This window comes from Chiloscyllium plagiosum, chromosome 39 (assembly GCF_004010195.1).
Source record: "Chiloscyllium plagiosum isolate BGI_BamShark_2017 chromosome 39, ASM401019v2, whole genome shotgun sequence".
NCBI classification, from domain to species: Eukaryota; Metazoa; Chordata; class Chondrichthyes; order Orectolobiformes; family Hemiscylliidae; genus Chiloscyllium; species Chiloscyllium plagiosum.
Window position 1 is genome coordinate 22,186,432 of NC_057748.1, and position 20,993 is coordinate 22,207,424.

Consider the following 20,993-nt stretch of genomic DNA (forward strand, 5'->3'; position numbering starts at 1 on the left):
CCCATCGCATTCCCAATCATCTGCTGTTATCTGCAAAGGAACGTTTTGAGGTACACGTATTAGGAAACCCAGATCCTGAGTTCTGGGATCTGTGTTTTATTTTCATTCATGGAGTGAAGGTGTCACTGGCTATGCCAGCATTTATTGTGCATCCCTAATTGCCCAGACAGCAGTTAAAAGTCAACCACATTTGGGTCTGGGGTCACATTTTGGCCAGACCAGGTAGGGCAGTTTCATTCCTTAAAAAGGGCATTATCAGCCAGGTGGGTTTTTACAACATGATCACCTTTAGACTCAATTCCAGATTTTTATTAAATTCAACTTCCTCTATCTGCTGCAGAGGAGTTGAACCTGGGTCCCCACAGCATTACCTGGGTCTCTCGATAAGCCACTGAGCCGTTGCTTCCCCAACTCATACAAGATGTGGATAAACATGAAGCCTGAATGCCAAGGTCACTATTCCTGAAGAAGGGCTTATGCCCAAAACGTCGATTCTCCTGTTCCCTGGATGCTGCCTGACCTGCTGCGCTTTTCCAGCAACACATTTTCAGCACTATTTCATCAAGTCTAACAAGGATTGGATTGGAACCCAAGCATGTCGAACATGACGGATTAGCAGCCCATCACTGTAACCTCTCAGCCACTTCATCATGCAAATTCCATTTATAGAAACACACTGTCATTAGAAAAATACAATGTTCACACCTTATACTCCAGATGCCAAACGTTTCTCCACTCACTTAATCTGTTGAGATCCCTTTGAAGACTCAACCTCCTCTGGAGGACATATTTTCTCATCCACCTTGATCATTAGCAGTTAAGACAAATGCTGGGGACCACACTGGGAAACACACCATCCATGTAGAGTGTGCAAGCTAACATTGAATCTAGATGACTTTTCATCTTTAGCAACTGTATATTCCATCCCACATCTAAATCATCAACATTAGCCATTTGTCACCTGTCAAGGCCCCCAACCCCGATGACTGTGACCTTCCACTGGTTACAGCTGACCAACCTGGGCAGCACGGTGGCTAGCACTGCTGCCTCAGCACCAGGGAAGGGGATCAATTCCAGCCTCGGGTGACTGTTTGTGTGGAACCTGCAGAGTCTCCATGCTGGTGGGGTTTCCTCCTCCAACAAAGATGTGCAGGTTAGGTGGATTGGCCATGCTAAATTGCCCCGAAATGTTCAGCGATGTACACGTTAGGTGAGTTAACAATAGTAAATGTGGAGTTACGAGGATAGGGTGGCATGCCGTTTGGAGGATCAGTAGGCTAAAAGGTAGTCTATCTGAACTAAGGATTCTATGATTCAACCCAAAAGCTCTATTAAACAACCAATTTTTTATCCATGCAATGTTACCCTCCCCTCACACCATATGTTCTACCTTGTATCACCTTTGATGTAGAACCTTATTGAATGAGTTTTAGAAATTCAAGTATACAATACCTACAGGCTATCCTTTCTCCACCTTTCTTGATGCTTCCTCCATAAATAAATAAGAACTACATAGTTTCTTGAAGGAGAAGTGGTGTTATGGTAATGCTTCCTGATCACAATGTTGATCTCTAAACGTCCTGCTACAACCTCTAAATCATGGGGGGGGGAAGGAGAGAGAGAGAGAGAGAGAGAAAGTGGCCAGACTGCTGACCGATGTTCTGGGAATGTGGGTTCAAATCCCACTGCCACAGACAATTAAATTGGAATTCAATTAAATTCTGGAACCAAAAAAAAACTAATGACAACCATGCAACTGCTATGGAATTGTTGTAAAAATCCATCTGGTTCAGTAACACCTTTTAAAAGAAAGGAAATTTACCAGTTTGGCCGAAATGTGACTCCATGTCGGTATCTCTTAGCTACCCCCTGGGCAATTAGGGATGGGTAATAAATACTGGCCTAGCCAGTGACACCCATAAGTTCCATGTATCTGCCAAGAGGCCTAGGCTAATGTTAGTGTTAGTTTTCCACTTTCTAATTCATTTCTGCCTCACAGTGAGTCTGCTGAGATCTTTCCAGAATCCAAAACATTCAGGAGGACTTAACCAATGTATTCACTAGCTCAACAGACACTTCCTTTAAAATCCTAGAATGCAGGCCTATTAGTTTAATACTCACCTTATTGTAGATGATCCAGTTTCTGCCATTTCTACCACATCACTGTAATCTGAAATTCCTCACAAACCACACTGTGCTGCAATCCCAATATTATGTTCCAACTCAGTCCTCCATCTTGGCTGTTCTCCTTCCATCACATTTTTCCCCCGGTCCCCAATAGACCCTCCATCTCCCTCTTTGCATGCCACTGGAGGGCTCAAATCTCCAACTGCTATCAGCCAGAAGACAAGGGCAGAGTGTGGTGCTGGAAAAGCACAGCCGGTCAGGCAGCATCCGAGGAGCAGAGGAATCGATGTTTCGGGCATAAGCCCTTCATCCTGATGAAGACTTTCCTGCTGCTCAGACGCTGCCTGAGCGGCTGTGGTTTTCCAGCACCACACTCTCGACTCTGATCGCCAGCATCTGTAGTCCTTCTTTTTGCCTAGAAGACAAGAGCAGCAGATACATGGGAACACCACCACCTGCCAGCCATTCACCATCCTGACTTTGAAGCATATCACTACTCCTTCACGGTCACTGGGCCAAAATGCTGGAACTCTCTCCCAAACAGCAATATGGGTTTAATTACATCCCCTTGAACAGCAGTGGGGGCAACCTCACCTCAATGTTTGACATGTCCTCTGCCACTTGTGATATTAGAGGGTGAAATCATGCAGCACTCCCTGTGAACAACTCCACTTTTAATGTTTATAAACATATCTCAAAGACCCCTCCATTCCTTTATTTCTCTTCACACCTTTTGAAACAAGCTGGAACAGGAAAAAGGAGCACCACAATAAATCACTCCAGATTTTATGTTGCTCATAGGTGGGCAGGGGATTTTCATTCAGTAACTTTATTAATTAGTGCTTACATATTGGACTTTGACAACACCAAGTACAGTTGTAAATGTGGACATGTTATACTACACTAGAAATGGCAAATCACAGGATACTGTTCAACCATAAGCCAACTAGGCCAGTAGAATGGGCACATCCTCCTGCCTAATTATTTTCCCCAATCCCACACCACCCCAGTCAACCCCACAGCCCCATGCACTTGCCCTACACATTCCCCCAACCACTACAAAGACAAGACCAACTTAACTAAATCTTTGCAAAGCTGCTAGTTAATCATAGGGGATATGCACAATTCCTGATGTTTGACACTGCAGAATAAACAGTATGAACATTAGTGAATAGCCTAACACTTAGAATTGTTTGGCAGCATTTTGGACACACTCCCACCACCCTCCACAGCCCAACCAGCACGCTGCTGCCTGGTGGTTTTGGTGAGGATTCTAGGGCAGTAACCCACAATCCTTCAACGGCACATTGACAATCCGAGACACATGACACTCCATTCCACAGTTCAGTAACCCAACAAATCTGCTGGGGAGTAAATCCGCACTAACAGGTAAACCATTGCTCTCCTCAAAACAGAGCTGGAGTGACACAACATCCAACATGATACAAACCAAAACATAATGATTCAGTGAGTACCACTGCTGCCTCTCAGCACCAAGTTCAAGTACACCCTCGGGCAACTGTGTGGAGCTTGCACATTCTCCCTTTGTCTGCGTGGATTTTCTCTAGATACTCTGGTTTCCTCCCACAGTCCAAAGATGTGCAGGTTAGGGGGACTGGCCATGCCACGTTGTCCTGTAGTGTCCAGGGATGTGTGCGCTAAGTGAGTTAGCCATGGGAAATGCAGGGTTACAGGGATGTAGTGGGTCTGGGTGGACTCAATGGGGTGAACAGCCTCCTTCCACACTGTAGGGATTTTATGATTTATGTAGGGTAGTCCACCTGCAGTCTCCTCAATCCAGTCTCAAGGGCTTTGATTGTAAGAAAGCCACAATAGTCATAGTATTACTGACAATCACCAGCGTACTCCTCAAAATACATTCTGTTCATACATCAAGAATCAAGCAGACAGGACCATGCAGATCAGCTTACTGTTCCAAGGTCAGCTCTTCAACAAGATGTAATTGCTCTGTGCTGAGATGGCGCAGGCCCAGGAATCACAGATCCACAGGACAATTCAAATTTGTGTTATCTAAAATGTCAGGCACTAAAACAATTTAAAATATAAGCAACATCAAAAATTCAGGGTGAGAGGAAATAATCATTCCAGGTTAGAACATCTGTACGAAAGACAAAAAAAGGGGGTAAATAAAACAGGAAAGTAAAGGAGCATTCCTGATTAAAAGAGATTCCAGAATGATGAAGGCTTTTAGACCAAAGAATCAACGGTTTTGTCACAATCTTCTTCCACTTTCCTTAGTCTAGCATGGGGCTGTCCAGCTTTCCCTGCAATACATCAACACTACTCCTTGTAACCACTTCCAAGGGGCGCAAGTTCCACATTCTCACCAATTCCCGAGCAAAGACAGACTTCCCTCTGATTGGATTTACTGCTCATAATTTTGGTCCCTCGTCTGGCTTCCTTCACTTCTCTAGATTACCACATCAAGGGACAGCCCTCTCTTAGCTGGAGAAAGAAGTATATGCCACACTTCTTGGAAGATTCAACTTCACTGTTCTGCTATCATTCCGGGCAATTTTTCTGGACCTTCTCTAATATATCATTAGCTGTTTATTAAAAAATACATGAGAACTGTACATTGCAGAATTAATCAAGCGTCTGCACATCAGATACAACCTGTTTAGGTCCCAAGTCTCACTTTAGAAATACGTGGCTTAAATTTTGTTATGACACCTCAGAGCTTTGTGATTTGAGAAGGGAATTAATATGCTGGCAGGGAGATTTGCTAGAGCTGCTCAAAAGGATTTAAACTATTAAGATGGGGTGGTGGGACTCAAGGAGAAAGTGAGGAAAGAGCTCAGTCTGAGACTGGTACAGTTGGGAAAACAGAACAGTACAGCACAGTACAGGCCCTTTGGCCCTCAATGTTGTACCAGCCTTTTTACCCTACTCTAATATCAGACTAACCTACATACCCTTCATTGTACTATCTTCCATGTGTCAATCCAAGAGTCGCTTAAATGTCCCTAATGTATCTGACTCTGCTACCACTGCTGGCAGTGCATTCCAAGAAGCAAGTCAAACAAAGTCAAGGCAGACAGGAACAAAGCAGAGAACAAGGTAGGACTGCTAAATTATACTGCATTTATTTCAATGCAAGAGGCCTAACAGGGAAAGCAGGTGAACTCCAGATATGGTTGGAAACATGGGACTGGGATAACACAGCAATTACAGAAACGTGGCTAAGAAATGGACAGGACTGGCAGCTTAATGTTCCAGGATACAAATGCTACAGGAAGGATAAAAAGGAAGGCAAGAGAGGAGGGGAACTGGCGTTTTTGACAAGGGGTAACATTACAGGGAAGTTATTTGGGTTGAATTGAGAAGAAAGAAAGGGATGATCGGGAGGAAGCATAGATCAAGTATATACAGCAGAGATAGAGTAAATCCTTAGAAGAGTATAAAGGCAGGAAGAGTATACTTAAGAGGGAAATCAGGAGGGGAAAAAAGGGGACAACTTTGGCAAACAGGGTTAAGGAGAATCCAAAGGGTTTTAAAAAATATATTAAAGGACAAAAGGGTAACTCGGGAGAGAACAGACCCCTCAAAAATCAGCAAGGCAGTGTGGTGTGGAACTGCAGGAGATGGGGGAAGTTAATAAACGAGTATTTTGCATCAGTGTTTACTGTGGGAAAGGTCATGGAATATAGAGAATGTGGGGAAATAGATGGTGACATCTTGAAAAATGTCCATATTACAGAGGTGGTGGGGCCGAATATCTTGAAATGCATAAAAGTGGATGAATCCTCAGGACCTGATCAGGTGTACCCTAGAACTCTGTGGAAAGCTAGAGAAGTGATTGCTGGGCCCCTTGCTGAGATATTTATATCATTGATAGTCACAGGTGAGGTGCTGGAAGACTGGAGGTTGACTAAGAAAGGTGGTAAGGAAAAGCATGGGAATGAAAGACCAGTGAGCCAGACATCTGTGGTGGGCAGGTTGTTGGAGGGAATCCTGAGGGACAGGGTTTACATGTTGGAGGGAATCCTGAGGGACAGGGTTTACATGTATTTGGAAAGGCAAAGACTGATTAGGGATAGTCAGCGTGGCTTTGTGCATGGGAAATCATGTCTCACAAACTTGATTAAGTTTTCTGAAGTAACAGAGTGGATTGATGAGAACGGAGCAATGAATGTGATCTATATGGACTTCAGTAAAGCGTTCGACAAGGTTCCCCCATGGGAGACTGATTAGCAAGGTTAGATCTCATGAAATATAGGGCGATCTAGCCATTTGGATACAGATTACTGCAGGAACTTGATCAAATGGGCTGAGGAGTGGCAGATGGAGTTTAATTTAGATAAATGCGAGGTGTTGCATTTTGGAAAGGCAAATCAGGGCAGGATTTATACAATTAATGGTGAGGTCTTAGAGAATGTTGCTGAACAAAGAGACGTTGGAGTGCAGGTTCACAGCTCCTTGAAAGTGGAGTCTCAGGTAGATAGGATAGTGAAGCCAGAATTTGGTATGCTTGCCTTTATTAGTCAGAACATTATAGGAGTTGGGAGGTCATGTTACGGCTGTGCAGGACATTGATTAGCCCACTTTTGTCATAGTGTGCAATTCCAATCTCCCTCCTATAAGGATGTTGTAAATCTTTTCTGAAGCCTTTCAAGGATGTTGCCAGGGTTTGACGTTTAGGGAGAGGGTGAATAGTCTGGGGTTATTTTTCCTGCAATGTCAGAGGCTGAGGGATGACCTTATAGAGGTTTATAAAATCATGTGTGCAATGGATAGGGTAAATAGACAAGATCTTTTACCGGGGGTGGGGGAGTTCAGAATGAGAGGACACAGGTTTAGGGTGAGAGGAGAAAGATTTTAAAGGGACCTAAGAGGCAACCTTTTCACACAAAGGGTGGTACATGAGCTGCCAGGGGAAATGGAGGAGGCTGGTATAATTACAGGGATCTGGATGGGTACATGAATACCAAGGGTTTAGAGGGATATGGGCCAAGTGCTGCCAAATGGGATTAGATTAATTTTGAATATCTGGTTGGCATGGATGAGTTGGACTGAAGGGTCTGTTTCTGTGCTGTACATCTCTATGACTATAAATGTACCTCTCGACCCCATTTTAGACTCACATTACAAGGAACAGGTACTATTTCTCCTAGTAGAGCACACCGCCTCACACTTCCCTTCAGTAAATTATATTTTCACACTGATTTTGCATTTGCATTCCATGCAGTTTTGCATCATGGTGCAGTCCTCCTCTGTATGAACGAGAACAGCCAATAGGATGTCATTTGCATTCTGAAACTGTACTTTGATTTGTCATTAATATAAACAGTCAACAGTGGTCCCAACACCAATGGCCTGTACAACACGAATTCCTAGATTAGAGTGGTGCTGGAATAGCACAGCAGGTCAGGCAGCATCCAAGGAGCAGGAAAATTGACGTTTCGGGCAAAAGCCCTTCATCAGGAATGAGATCTCTCCAATGCCAGAGGCTCCCTGCCTCCTCTGATGCTGCCTGACGTGCTGTGCTTTTCCAGCACTACTCTAATCTTGACTCTAATCTCCAGCATTTGCAGTACCCACTTTCACCAACAAAGACTTCCCAACCAAGTAACAAACTTCAAACCATTTTGTTTTGTAGCCAGATTGCAAACATTCTCCAACTTGCCCCCTACCTCCCATTCGCCCATTGGAGAGAGGTTGTCAGGCTATTCAAGCATTTATGTTAGGCCAGATTATATCTACATCATCCTTAACTACTCGGACAGTGCTTTAAAAGGATTCAATAAATTTGAGCTACGTGAACCTCCTTTTTTGTAATTCACACTATTACATTTGCCATTTCTTGATGAGTTTCTGCTATGCCTTTGAATAAAGAATATCCTTCCACCAGTGTTTGGCATAATCCACACTTTTAACTCCCTTTTTAAATACATGAACTTCATCCCTCATTCATCTTGCACCATTCTCTTTCCTAATGAATTCTCATATCACAGTGACATCAGCATCTATTTTATTTTTCAATAGACACACATTACAAAAATGGGTGGGGGGGGGAAATAGGTGGTTTTGAGGAAGTGGAAAGGCTGCACAAGGACTTGGACAGGCTAGGAGGTTGTATTCCATCTACCACTTCTTTGTCTAATGAGGACAAGTTTGAGGGTATGCACTTTGGCAGGAAAATAGAGGCATAGACTATGTTCTAAATGGGGAATGGCTTTGGAATTATGAAGCACAAAAGGATTTGAGAGTCTTGGTTCACAATTCTCAGTGAGCACACGGGGGAGGTGATGGCCTACAGGTATTACTGCTGGTCTGTTAATCCAGAGATGCAAGTAATGTGCTGGGGACCTGGGTTGGAGCTCTGCCAATGGCAGACGGTGAAACCGGAATTCAACAAAAGAAAGTGATGATCATGAAACCATTGTTGATTGTTATGAAAGTCCCATCGGGTTCACTAACGTCCATTCTTGCCTGATCTGGCCTACATGTAACTGCAGACTCTCAGCAATATGGTTGACTCTCAACTATCCCCGGGACAGGCAATAAATGTTGGCTTAGCCAGCGACGCCCATGAATGAGATTTTAAAAAAAGGTTTCAGTTGACAATTTAAGAAGGTAAATGCAATGTTGGTCTTCTAGCCCCCTTGAAATGAATGCAAGAGCAGGAATGTATTGCAGAGGCTGTTCAAGGCTCTAGATGGACTGTATTTGGAATACTGTGAGCAGTTTTAGCTCAATTTATTGAAGTTACATAGATCATTGCTTGAAGGTAGCAGCAATGCGTAGCTAAATGAGAGCCATTGCAAAGTGATGCAAAAAGTTACAGCAGCTGAGTGAGGAGATGGCACATGTATAACACCACAGCAGCCGTTCTCTGTCAAAATCTCTAAGTTGCAGCATGACCTGTTATCATACTCTCTCAAATATACTGATACCCTTTCTGGTCTCTCCAAGTATCATGTTTTTTTTTAAGTTTTACTGGCAAATGGTGAAATAATATTCTTTAGTATTTGTCATTTCACCACTATTCCCCTTGAGTTTAATATTGGAACCAATTCACTGCCCTAGTCACTTTTTCATTTGTTTTTGTGCCTACAACAGTACAGATGATAAGTGAACAGGGTTTAGGTGGGTGTTTGGAGTGAAGTGTCGATGAAACAAATTGAGCATAGGGGTTGGTGTTTATGCAGGACCAGTCACTTTGGGAAAGACACTCACTGCCCATTATTTCTCTAAGGTTTCAAAGGCAGGTGGGACTTCTTGTGTTAAAAAAAATCTAAACGAGGAGTAAATTACAGAAATTGCACTGAAGACTGCTTAGAGCATTACCAAACAAAAGCTGCAAGGACATAGCATTAAAGCATTTGATTAATTTAGTTTACAGCTAGCTGGAGAGGAAACAAACACTATTCAAACTAAACACCAAAAAAAGCAGAGGAGCCAAATGAGGCGACTCAGTAGCAGAGATTATAGTAAACAGGAAATGCCAGAATTATTTGAATATTTACAAAAAAACTGGGTTATCAGGTGCAATTCAGTGACTTGAACAGAGTCACAAGGTTCTCGGTATCAATTCTGCAGAGTTATAGCAGGAGGCTAAAGCTTAAGTGCCATTACTCAGCAAGCACTGCACTATCAGGGTTGTCACTTCTCAAAAATGCTCCTGAACCAAAGTCCCACTCTCGTCTGTATGCAAATAACCCCACGGCACCAATGAGAGAAGAGCTGGAGAGTCATTACCAGTGGTCAGGGCCACTATTCATCTCTCAATCAACATCATGAAAACAATTCTGTGATCACCAGCCTGCATGTGGGAACTTGGTGGGTAAAGATTGGCTGCCAAGCTTGCTACGTTAACAGTCACCACGTTTCAGGAAGTATTGCCTTTGGCAAGTTCTGAAGTGATTGATAAACACAAGGCTTTCTTTCCAGATAAGACTGATAGGAGGTTGGGTTAAGGCCTCCCTGTACATGGATGACATCACAATTTTCTGCACAGACTCATGAGCATCTGTGACCAGTTTGAATGGGCCTCGGGGCCAAGGTAAATCGCAGAAACAGCAAGGCCATGGTCTTTGGAAATTGGGCTGACCAATCCTCTATCCCCTTCATCTCTCAGGACAGAACACCTGAAGGTGCTGTATATTTGGTTCGGAGGGGCTGGAACATGTGCCAAGTCTTGGGAGGAGCATGTCACTAAAGTGAAGCTGAAATTGGGCAGATAGGAGCACTGGTCACTCTCCATGGCAGGAAAAAACCTGGTCATCAGGTGTGAGGTACTCTCAGTGTTGTTGTACATGGTGCAGATCTGGCCAATTCCCCAAGCCTACGCTGCCACAGTCACCCAGGCCATCTTCCACTTCATGTGCAGAACAAAGATGGACCATGTCTAAAGAGACACCGTGTACAAAGATCTGTACGGGGGGGGAGAGGAGAAGGAGGAGGAGGAAGGAGAGAGAGAGAGAGAGAGAGAGAGAAAAGGAGAGAGAGAGAGAGAGAGAGAGAGAAAAGGAGACAGCCAGAGACACAGTGAAAAGGGGAGAGAGACAGAGAGAAAAGGAGAGAGAGGGAGAGAAAAAAGGGGAGAGAGAAAGAGAGGGAAAAGGGGAGAAAGAAAGAGAGAGAGAGAGAGAAAAGGAGAGAAACAGACAAGTGCAAGTGAAAAACATAAATTACAATCAAGGAAAATGGAGTTAGAAGATAAAAAAAGGAGAGAGAGAAAGAGAAGGAGAGAGAGAGAGAGAGAAGGAGAGAGAAAGAGAGAGAGAGAGAGAGAGAGAGAGAAAGGAGAGAGAGAGGAGAGCGAGAGAGAGAAGAAAAAACACACACCCAATGCCACCCTCACACTGATGGCCACCTTTGTATGTGCAGCAATAAGCTGTGCATGGATCCCCGGTACGCAAACAAAGCGTCACTATGTACTGAGGTTCTACCTCTCCCCGGTGTTGCGAAAGATTGGCCTAGCCTCGCTGCCATGGGCAGACTATCAAAGTCATTTGGCAGAATGCCTCATTGCCAGTATTTTCAAGCAAGCACCAAGACATGGCTTGGCTGGTGGCCTGAGATCCTTTATGCACGCCCGGACTCTCTGCGCCACTGCACGCTGCCCTTGAAGCAGCTGTGTGGGGTAGAGATTGTTACACATCTCCTTCTGGAATGTGCCTATTGAAAGGAAATCTAGAGAGGAACGCAATGGTATATGTTGAGGTTCGTCCCAAGCAGCTCTGTGACACGTGACTCTGTGCTCTACGGTCTGTTTCCTTGGACGTGCACTGAGACAAACATCAACTGCACCTGGAGGATTATCAGCTCAGTGAGAGACGCTCTTTGGTGTGTGCAAAACTTGCTGATCTCCCAGTTAAAGGAGCTGACCCTGACCAAGTGTTACAGACAGAAACATTCCAAGATCCAGGACTATGTGCTGATGGACACACTAAAGCTTGGTGCCAAGGCACGGTAGGGAAAGACCACCTCGTAAGGTCCTTCTGCCAAAGAATAACAGGGGTCCATTCAGTAATTGGGCCCTGCTGACACTTGGCTGAATGCTAAGAGGTTGACTGTCAATGTAGAGAATGGTGAAAGTCAAGGCCTAATTTGTTCTCCGTAACTAAAGACAGTATAGATCTGAACAGCTTCATTAACTGTACATGTACCAAAGAGTTTTATGAATAAAGTATATTTTTGCAATTAAAAGAAAATCAGTGAGCAGCAGTCAAACATTGACATTGGAGCCAAATGCTGAGTGAAGTAGTCTTGGAACCCCCTTTCTGTACCTTTCTCCTCTTTGCTGAAGATTACGATTGACAAACAGTGTCAATGACCTCGATAGCAGAGAGGACAGAAAACATCAGAAGTCTGACCAATGGGGGGTGGCTCACTTAGACAGAGCTGTTGTCACCTTCTAATTGGTGAACGAGAGGAACCCTGACCCATCCAGAGTAACTGCAGCATGCCAAAACCCTACCAGTGCCGATGTTCCATTTATTCTCTATCACACAGAGAGATAGAGATGTACAGCATGGAAAAAAGCATACCAAATGCCTTCCTCACGATCCGATCTACCTGCAACTCCACTTTCACATGCTCTGAGATCATCAGGGGAACCTGAGTCCATTTGCCAAAAATTAAGGTTCTTTAAAAAGTGTTGATACTGTTCAGAGCAATGAGTTGTATATGATAAATACAACTCCCCCTCACCCCCCCCCCCACCCTCCAGACACTCCTGGGGGTGTCTCTGTCACTCTCTCCCCCGGGGGGGTGGGGGTGTCTCTGTCACTCTCTCCCCCGGGGGGGTGGGGGTGTCTCTGTCACTCTCTCCCCCGGGGGGGTGGGGGTGTCTCTGTCACTCTCTCCCCCGGGGGGGTGGGGGTGTCTCTGTCACTCTCTCCCCCGGGGGGGTGGGGGTGTCTCTGTCACTCTCTCCCCCGGGGGGGTGGGGGTGTCTCTGTCACTCTCTCCCCCGGGGGGGTGGGGGTGTCTCTGTCACTCTCTCCCCCGGGGGGGTGGGGGTGTCTCTGTCACTCTCTCCCCCGGGGGGGTGGGGGTGTCTCTGTCACTCTCTCCCCCGGGGGGGTGGGGGTGTCTCTGTCACTCTCTCCCCCGGGGGGGTGGGGGTGTCTCTGTCACTCTCTCCCCCGGGGGGGTGGGGGTGTCTCTGTCACTCTCTCCCCCGGGGGGGTGGGGGTGTCTCTGTCACTCTCTCCCCCGGGGGGGTGGGGGTGTCTCTGTCACTCTCTCCCCCGGGGGGGTGGGGGTGTCTCTGTCACTCTCTCCCCCGGGGGGGTGGGGGTGTCTCTGTCACTCTCTCCCCCGGGGGGGTGGGGGTGTCTCTGTCACTCTCTCCCCCGGGGGGGTGGGGGTGTCTCTGTCACTCTCTCCCCCGGGGGGGTGGGGGTGTCTCTGTCACTCTCTCCCCCGGGGGGGTGGGGGTGTCTCTGTCACTCTCTCCCCCGGGGGGGTGGGGGTGTCTCTGTCACTCTCTCCCCCGGGGGGGTGGGGGTGTCTCTGTCACTCTCTCCCCCGGGGGGGTGGGGGTGTCTCTGTCACTCTCTCCCCCGGGGGGGTGGGGGTGTCTCTGTCACTCTCTCCCCCGGGGGGGTGGGGGTGTCTCTGTCACTCTCTCCCCCGGGGGGGTGGGGGTGTCTCTGTCACTCTCTCCCCCGGGGGGGTGGGGGTGTCTCTGTCACTCTCTCCCCCGGGGGGGTGGGGGTGTCTCTGTCACTCTCTCCCCCGGGGGGGTGGGGGTGTCTCTGTCACTCTCTCCCCCGGGGGGGTGGGGGTGTCTCTGTCACTCTCTCCCCCGGGGGGGTGGGGGTGTCTCTGTCACTCTCTCCCCCGGGGGGGTGGGGGTGTCTCTGTCACTCTCTCCCCCGGGGGGGTGGGGGTGTCTCTGTCACTCTCTCCCCCGGGGGGGTGGGGGTGTCTCTGTCACTCTCTCCCCCGGGGGGGTGGGGGTGTCTCTGTCACTCTCTCCCCCGGGGGGGTGGGGGTGTCTCTGTCACTCTCTCCCCCGGGGGGGTGGGGGTGTCTCTGTCACTCTCTCCCCCGGGGGGGTGGGGGTGTCTCTGTCACTCTCTCCCCCGGGGGGGTGGGGGTGTCTCTGTCACTCTCTCCCCCGGGGGGGTGGGGGTGTCTCTGTCACTCTCTCCCCCGGGGGGGTGGGGGTGTCTCTGTCACTCTCTCCCCCGGGGGGGTGGGGGTGTCTCTGTCACTCTCTCCCCCGGGGGGGTGGGGGTGTCTCTGTCACTCTCTCCCCCGGGGGGGTGGGGGTGTCTCTGTCACTCTCTCCCCCGGGGGGGTGGGGGTGTCTCTGTCACTCTCTCCCCCGGGGGGGTGGGGGTGTCTCTGTCACTCTCTCCCCCGGGGGGGTGGGGGTGTCTCTGTCACTCTCTCCCCCGGGGGGGTGGGGGTGTCTCTGTCACTCTCTCCCCCGGGGGGGTGGGGGTGTCTCTGTCACTCTCTCCCCCGGGGGGGTGGGGGTGTCTCTGTCACTCTCTCCCCCGGGGGGGTGGGGGTGTCTCTGTCACTCTCTCCCCCGGGGGGGTGGGGGTGTCTCTGTCACTCTCTCCCCCGGGGGGGTGGGGGTGTCTCTGTCACTCTCTCCCCCGGGGGGGTGGGGGTGTCTCTGTCACTCTCTCCCCCGGGGGGGTGGGGGTGTCTCTGTCACTCTCTCCCCCGGGGGGGTGGGGGTGTCTCTGTCACTCTCTCCCCCGGGGGGGTGGGGGTGTCTCTGTCACTCTCTCCCCCGGGGGGGTGGGGGTGTCTCTGTCACTCTCTCCCCCGGGGGGGTGGGGGTGTCTCTGTCACTCTCTCCCCCGGGGGGGTGGGGGTGTCTCTGTCACTCTCTCCCCCGGGGGGGTGGGGGTGTCTCTGTCACTCTCTCCCCCGGGGGGGTGGGGGTGTCTCTGTCACTCTCTCCCCCGGGGGGGTGGGGGTGTCTCTGTCACTCTCTCCCCCGGGGGGGTGGGGGTGTCTCTGTCACTCTCTCCCCCGGGGGGGTGGGGGTGTCTCTGTCACTCTCTCCCCCGGGGGGGTGGGGGTGTCTCTGTCACTCTCTCCCCCGGGGGGGTGGGGGTGTCTCTGTCACTCTCTCCCCCGGGGGGGTGGGGGTGTCTCTGTCACTCTCTCCCCCGGGGGGGTGGGGGTGTCTCTGTCACTCTCTCCCCCGGGGGGGTGGGGGTGTCTCTGTCACTCTCTCCCCCGGGGGGGTGGGGGTGTCTCTGTCACTCTCTCCCCCGGGGGGGTGGGGGTGTCTCTGTCACTCTCTCCCCCGGGGGGGTGGGGGTGTCTCTGTCACTCTCTCCCCCGGGGGGGTGGGGGTGTCTCTGTCACTCTCTCCCCCGGGGGGGTGGGGGTGTCTCTGTCACTCTCTCCCCCGGGGGGGTGGGGGTGTCTCTGTCACTCTCTCCCCCGGGGGGGTGGGGGTGTCTCTGTCACTCTCTCCCCCGGGGGGGTGGGGGTGTCTCTGTCACTCTCTCCCCCGGGGGGGTGGGGGTGTCTCTGTCACTCTCTCCCCCGGGGGGGTGGGGGTGTCTCTGTCACTCTCTCCCCCGGGGGGGTGGGGGTGTCTCTGTCACTCTCTCCCCCGGGGGGGTGGGGGTGTCTCTGTCACTCTCTCCCCCGGGGGGGTGGGGGTGTCTCTGTCACTCTCTCCCCCGGGGGGGTGGGGGTGTCTCTGTCACTCTCTCCCCCGGGGGGGTGGGGGTGTCTCTGTCACTCTCTCCCCCGGGGGGGTGGGGGTGTCTCTGTCACTCTCTCCCCCGGGGGGGTGGGGGTGTCTCTGTCACTCTCTCCCCCGGGGGGGTGGGGGTGTCTCTGTCACTCTCTCCCCCGGGGGGGTGGGGGTGTCTCTGTCACTCTCTCCCCCGGGGGGGTGGGGGTGTCTCTGTCACTCTCTCCCCCGGGGGGGTGGGGGTGTCTCTGTCACTCTCTCCCCCGGGGGGGTGGGGGTGTCTCTGTCACTCTCTCCCCCGGGGGGGTGGGGGTGTCTCTGTCACTCTCTCCCCCGGGGGGGTGGGGGTGTCTCTGTCACTCTCTCCCCCGGGGGGGTGGGGGTGTCTCTGTCACTCTCTCCCCCGGGGGGGTGGGGGTGTCTCTGTCACTCTCTCCCCCGGGGGGGTGGGGGTGTCTCTGTCACTCTCTCCCCCGGGGGGGTGGGGGTGTCTCTGTCACTCTCTCCCCCGGGGGGGTGGGGGTGTCTCTGTCACTCTCTCCCCCGGGGGGGTGGGGGTGTCTCTGTCACTCTCTCCCCCGGGGGGGTGGGGGTGTCTCTGTCACTCTCTCCCCCGGGGGGGTGGGGGTGTCTCTGTCACTCTCTCCCCCGGGGGGGTGGGGGTGTCTCTGTCACTCTCTCCCCCGGGGGGGTGGGGGTGTCTCTGTCACTCTCTCCCCCGGGGGGGTGGGGGTGTCTCTGTCACTCTCTCCCCCGGGGGGGTGGGGGTGTCTCTGTCACTCTCTCCCCCGGGGGGGTGGGGGTGTCTCTGTCACTCTCTCCCCCGGGGGGGTGGGGGTGTCTCTGTCACTCTCTCCCCCGGGGGGGTGGGGGTGTCTCTGTCACTCTCTCCCCCGGGGGGGTGGGGGTGTCTCTGTCACTCTCTCCCCCGGGGGGGTGGGGGTGTCTCTGTCACTCTCTCCCCCGGGGGGGTGGGGGTGTCTCTGTCACTCTCTCCCCCGGGGGGGTGGGGGTGTCTCTGTCACTCTCTCCCCCGGGGGGGTGGGGGTGTCTCTGTCACTCTCTCCCCCGGGGGGGTGGGGGTGTCTCTGTCACTCTCTCCCCCGGGGGGGTGGGGGTGTCTCTGTCACTCTCTCCCCCGGGGGGGTGGGGGTGTCTCTGTCACTCTCTCCCCCGGGGGGGTGGGGGTGTCTCTGTCACTCTCTCCCCCGGGGGGGTGGGGGTGTCTCTGTCACTCTCTCCCCCGGGGGGGTGGGGGTGTCTCTGTCACTCTCTCCCCCGGGGGGGTGGGGGTGTCTCTGTCACTCTCTCCCCCGGGGGGGTGGGGGTGTCTCTGTCACTCTCTCCCCCGGGGGGGTGGGGGTGTCTCTGTCACTCTCTCCCCCGGGGGGGTGGGGGTGTCTCTGTCACTCTCTCCCCCGGGGGGGTGGGGGTGTCTCTGTCACTCTCTCCCCCGGGGGGGTGGGGGTGTCTCTGTCACTCTCTCCCCCGGGGGGGTGGGGGTGTCTCTGTCACTCTCTCCCCCGGGGGGGTGGGGGTGTCTCTGTCACTCTCTCCCCCGGGGGGGTGGGGGTGTCTCTGTCACTCTCTCCCCCGGGGGGGTGGGGGTGTCTCTGTCACTCTCTCCCCCGGGGGGGTGGGGGTGTCTCTGTCACTCTCTCCCCCGGGGGGGTGGGGGTGTCTCTGTCACTCTCTCCCCCGGGGGGGTGGGGGTGTCTCTGTCACTCTCTCCCCCGGGGGGGTGGGGGTGTCTCTGTCACTCTCTCCCCCGGGGGGGTGGGGGTGTCTCTGTCACTCTCTCCCCCGGGGGGGTGGGGGTGTCTCTGTCACTCTCTCCCCCGGGGGGGTGGGGGTGTCTCTGTCACTCTCTCCCCCGGGGGGGTGGGGGTGTCTCTGTCACTCTCTCCCCCGGGGGGGTGGGGGTGTCTCTGTCACTCTCTCCCCCGGGGGGGTGGGGGTGTCTCTGTCACTCTCTCCCCCGGGGGGGTGGGGGTGTCTCTGTCACTCTCTCCCCCGGGGGGGTGGGGGTGTCTCTGTCACTCTCTCCCCCGGGGGGGTGGGGGTGTCTCTGTCACTCTCTCCCCCGGGGGGGTGGGGGTGTCTCTGTCACTCTCTCCCCCGGGGGGGTGGGGGTGTCTCTGTCACTCTCTCCCCCGGGGGGGTGGGGGTGTCTCTGTCACTCTCTCCCCCGGGGGGGTGGGGGTGTCTCTGTCACTCTCTCCCCCGGGGGGGTGGGGGTGTCTCTGTCACTCTCTCCCCCGGGGGGGTGGGGGTGTCTCTGTCACTCTCTCCCCCGGGGGGGTGGGGGTGTCTCTGTCACTCTCTCCCCCGGGGGGGTGGGGGTGTCTCTGTCACTCTCTCCCCCGGGGGGGTGGGGGTGTCTCTGTCACTCTCTCCCCCGGGGGGGTGGGGGTGTCTCTGTCACTCTCTCCCCCGGGGGGGTGGGGGTGTCTCTGTCACTCTCTCCCCCGGGGGGGTGGGGGTGTCTCTGTCACTCTCTCCCCCGGGGGGGTGGGGGTGTCTCTGTCACTCTCTCCCCCGGGGGGGTGGGGGTGTCTCTGTCACTCTCTCCCCCGGGGGGGTGGGGGTGTCTCTGTCACTCTCTCCCCCGGGGGGGTGGGGGTGTCTCTGTCACTCTCTCCCCCGGGGGGGTGGGGGTGTCTCTGTCACTCTCTCCCCCGGGGGGGTGGGGGTGTCTCTGTCACTCTCTCCCCCGGGGGGGTGGGGGTGTCTCTGTCACTCTCTCCCCCGGGGGGGTGGGGGTGTCTCTGTCACTCTCTCCCCCGGGGGGGTGGGGGTGTCTCTGTCACTCTCTCCCCCGGGGGGGTGGGGGTGTCTCTGTCACTCTCTCCCCCGGGGGGGTGGGGGTGTCTCTGTCACTCTCTCCCCCGGGGGGGTGGGGGTGTCTCTGTCACTCTCTCCCCCGGGGGGGTGGGGGTGTCTCTGTCACTCTCTCCCCCGGGGGGGTGGGGGTGTCTCTGTCACTCTCTCCCCCGGGGGGGTGGGGGTGTCTCTGTCACTCTCTCCCCCGGGGGGGTGGGGGTGTCTCTGTCACTCTCTCCCCCGGGGGGGTGGGGGTGTCTCTGTCACTCTCTCCCCCGGGGGGGTGGGGGTGTCTCTGTCACTCTCTCCCCCGGGGGGGTGGGGGTGTCTCTGTCACTCTCTCCCCCGGGGGGGTGGGGGTGTCTCTGTCACTCTCTCCCCCGGGGGGGTGGGGGTGTCTCTGTCACTCTCTCCCCCGGGGGGGTGGGGGTGTCTCTGTCACTCTCTCCCCCGGGGGGGTGGGGGTGTCTCTGTCACTCTCTCCCCCGGGGGGGTGGGGGTGTCTCTGTCACTCTCTCCCCCGGGGGGGTGGGGGTGTCTCTGTCACTCTCTCCCCCGGGGGGGTGGGGGTGTCTCTGTCACTCTCTCCCCCGGGGGGGTGGGGGTGTCTCTGTCACTCTCTCCCCCGGGGGGGTGGGGGTGTCTCTGTCACTCTCTCCCCCGGGGGGGTGGGGGTGTCTCTGTCACTCTCTCCCCCGGGGGGGTGGGGGTGTCTCTGTCACTCTCTCCCCCGGGGGGGTGGGGGTGTCTCTGTCACTCTCTCCCCCGGGGGGGTGGGGGTGTCTCTGTCACTCTCTCCCCCGGGGGGGTGGGGGTGTCTCTGTCACTCTCTCCCCCGGGGGGGTGGGGGTGTCTCTGTCACTCTCTCCCCCGGGGGGGTGGGGGTGTCTCTGTCACTCTCTCCCCCGGGGGGGTGGGGGTGTCTCTGTCACTCTCTCCCCCGGGGGGGTGGGGGTGTCTCTGTCACTCTCTCCCCCGGGGGGGTGGGGGTGTCTCTGTCACTCTCTCCCCCGGGGGGGTGGGGGTGTCTCTGTCACTCTCTCCCCCGGGGGGGTGGGGGTGTCTCTGTCACTCTCTCCCCCGGGGGGGTGGGGGTGTCTCTGTCACTCTCTCCCCCGGGGGGGTGGGGGTGTCTCTGTCACTCTCTCCCCCGGGGGGGTGGGGGTGTCTCTGTCACTCTCTCCCCCGGGGGGGTGGGGGTGTCTCTGTCACTCTCTCCCCCGGGGGGGTGGGGGTGTCTCTGTCACTCTCTCCCCCGGGGGGGTGGGGGTGTCTCTGTCACTCTCTCCCCCGGGGGGGTGGGGGTGTCTCTGTCACTCTCTCCCCCGGGGGGGTGGGGGTGTCTCTGTCACTCTCTCCCCCGGGGGGGTGGGGGTGTCTCTGTCACTCTCTCCCCCGGGGGGGTGGGGGTGTCTCTGTCACTCTCTCCCCCGGGGGGGTGGGGGTGTCTCTGTCACTCTCTCCCCCGGGGGGGTGGGGGTGTCTCTGTCACTCTCTCCCCCGGGGGGGTGGGGGTGTCTCTGTCACTCTCTCCCCCGGGGGGGTGGGGGTGTCTCTGTCACTCTCTCCCCCGGGGGGGTGGGGGTGTCTCTGTCACTCTCTCCCCCGGGGGGGTGGGGGTGTCTCTGTCACTCTCTCCCCCGGGGGGGTGGGGGTGTCTCTGTCACTCTCTCCCCCGGGGGGGTGGGGGTGTCTCTGTCACTCTCTCCCCCGGGGGGGTGGGGGTGTCTCTGTCACTCTCTCCCCCGGGGGGGTGGGGGTGTCTCTGTCACTCTCTCCCCCGGGGGGGTGGGGGTGTCTCTGTCACTCTCTCCCCCGGGGGGGTGGGGGTGTCTCTGTCACTCTCTCCCCCGGGGGGGTGGGGGTGTCTCTGTCACTCTCTCCCCCGGGGGGGTGGGGGTGTCTCTGTCACTTCTCCCCCCGGGGGGGTGGGGGTGTCTCTGTCACTCTCTCCCCCGGGGGGGTGGGGGTGTCTCTGTCACTCTCTCCCCCGGGGGGGTGGGGGTGTCTCTGTCACTCACCCATCTCCCGCCGACGGTCCCTCACATTCGGCTCGAGCCGCCGCCGCAGAGAATCCGCACCGTCCCCTTAAAGGGACCGCCCACTGCCTCCCTTAAAGGGACCGCCCACTGTCTCCCTTAAAGGGACCACCCACTGCCTCCCTTAAAGGGACCGCCCACTGCCTCCCTTAAAGGGACCGCCCACTGTCTCCCTTAAAGGGACCGCCCACTGTCTCCCTTAAAGGGACCGCCCACTGCCTCCCTTAAAGGGACCGCCCACTGCCTCCCTTAAAGGGACCGCCCACTGTCTCCCTTAAAGGGACCGCCCACTGCCTCCCTTAAAGGGACCGCCCACTGTCTCCCTTAAAGGGACCGCCTCCCATCCGCCTTAAAGGGATCGCCTTCATTACAGCCTTAGTACAAACATGGATATGAGGGTGAGGTCAGAGTGACAGCCCTTGACATCAAGGCTATTTTGACCAAGTGTGGCATCAAGGAGTCCTAACAAACCTCAGTCATCTCAGCTTTAGCTCATCTCTGCAGAAGTTCCTCAGAATAGTATCCTACACCCAACAAATTTCAGCTGCTTCATCATTGACCTTCATAGAATCAAAGAATCCCTCCAGTGTGGAAGGGATTCAGCCTATCACCCCAGCACTGACCCTCTGAAGACCCAAACCTAGCCCTTTACCCTATCCCCGTAAACCCGCTTTAACCGTAGCAAATCTACCTAACTTGCACATCCCTGGACACTACAGATAAGTTAGCATGGCCAATCCTTCTAACCTGCACATCATTGGACTGTGGGAGAAAAAATGGAGCACTTGGCAGAAACCCACACAGACATGGGGAGAACATGCAAAATCAACACATCCTGGGGCTTATCGTTG

General features: G+C 54.6%; 1 protein-coding gene across 3 annotated transcripts in view; it reads right to left on the reverse strand.

Moving 5' to 3' along the window:
* The window catches only part of LOC122542342 (beta-1,4-mannosyl-glycoprotein 4-beta-N-acetylglucosaminyltransferase-like), a 59,194-nt gene extending 38,975 nt beyond the window's left edge, over positions 1–20,219 (reverse strand). The window contains exon 1 of one of the 3 annotated variants that reach the window (XM_043680015.1): positions 20,125–20,219. The gene's annotated coding sequence lies outside the window, so the exon portion shown is untranslated. Of the gene's footprint in view, positions 1–9,617; positions 9,731–20,124 lie in introns of those variants that run through there. The other 2 variants (XM_043680012.1, XM_043680016.1) reach the window with 2 other exon arrangements.
* Positions 20,220–20,993: the final 774 nt, after the last annotated feature.